Source organism: Seriola lalandi, unplaced genomic scaffold, assembly GCF_002814215.2.
Source record: "Seriola lalandi dorsalis isolate HSWRI2012SDOR001 ecotype SW California unplaced genomic scaffold, Sedor1 jcf7180002049761, whole genome shotgun sequence".
NCBI classification, from domain to species: Eukaryota; Metazoa; Chordata; class Actinopteri; order Carangiformes; family Carangidae; genus Seriola; species Seriola lalandi.
In genome coordinates this window covers 11,320-12,912 of record NW_019520314.1, presented here as the reverse complement: position 1 = coordinate 12,912, position 1,593 = coordinate 11,320, and positions in this window count along the sequence as shown.

Sequence of the window (1,593 nt, the reverse complement as noted above, 5' to 3'; positions counted from 1 at the left end):
CCCCCCATCTAACAATGACTAATTAATCCGACTGTCATCCTGTTGTTTACTCCTGTAAACAGCTGCTGGCAGTTTGCACTCTGTGATGTAAACACAACGACTTATTGATTATCAGTTGATCAGCTGATCAGTTTAAACTGACTCATCAGAGTCAGAGCTGAACTGATTATTGATTATTAGTTCACCTTCACTAATAACAGTTCTACCTTATGAGTCCAGTCACATGATGTCACAGGTGTGATGTCATCAAAACACTTCATGCAACACATGACATCATCACACAAAAGTCTGTCTCCATCACAGGAAGAATCTGACATCATTCCATCACAGCTCCACCGGAGCTTCACCTGTTCACAGGTGTGTTACAGGTGTGTTACAGGTGTACTCTGATCCAGCAACGACTCACTGATATTTTCCTCATAGTTCATCTGTGGCTGCAACTAACGAGTATTTTCATCACAGATGAATCGGATATCCTAGATCAGTAATCCGATTGGTCCACAGTGTCACATTCACAGTGATGCACAGACTGAGGAGCTGATGGGTTGTTGACCTCAGGTGTGAGGACACCTGAACATCATGAACCTTCAGACTCCAGGAGGTGTGACATCACAGGACATGTTCACCCTTAATTCACTGTAAAGTTTAGATCATCAGTTAATCAATAAAAAGTCATCAGAACATAGAGAAGCGCTGTCCGACTGTCGTCAGCTCCGTCTGTTTTTGGGACACTTCAGTGTCTGGAGCCTACTTTTCCCATGATGCACCTGGTCGGTGTCTTTAGAGGCTCCACCTCTCCAGCTTTAACAGTGTTGTTGTCTCCAGGATATTTGTCAATAAAGCTTTTTGAACAGGAGTCAGGAGTGAATGAAGGTTCCTGATTCCTGATGATGAATTAACAAGGTTGTGATTGAGTCTCTGTGTAAAAGCCTCTTAACGAATCAGTGTCGCACTAATTAAAACTTTTACACTCGACTTTATATGAAGCATGAACGAGCTGCTGGATTCATCAACCAATCATCCTGCCTCATCACCTCCTCGTGTCGTATCCCTCCGCCACTCAGAAAATCTGAAACTGACAGTTTCATCGCAGAGTCTCATTTAAATATAAAATACATGAGCAGAGAAATAAACTGGATTAAGGTGGATATCTTCATTCTAATGTAAAAATAGATAATTAGATATAAATAAAAGATAAAACAGTGTATGTTGTAGTTTACAGTCATAAAGATCTGAGTCTTTAACATCACACAACGTAACATCCATGTTTATATGACAATGTTCAGAACTCTCAGCTCTTTCTATAATAAGAGCGTTTTCCCAGACGCTGAAACACTGAACCTGTCGACTGACGCGGATCAATGAAACTGTCTTTATCAAAGTCTTAGGTTCGTAGAAAAGTTCAATATCTGAGTAAAATAGTAGATCAATGTAGAATAAATGTGTAAAATGAACCAGCTGTTAGAGGCCTCCTTATTGGCCCTCAGCTCCGGCTGTGAGTCACATGATCTCACAAGAACTGAAGATTGGACGGTTTACAGTTTAACAACATTTAACAACATGTCTGTTCTGTATCGTCAGAGAAACGTCTTA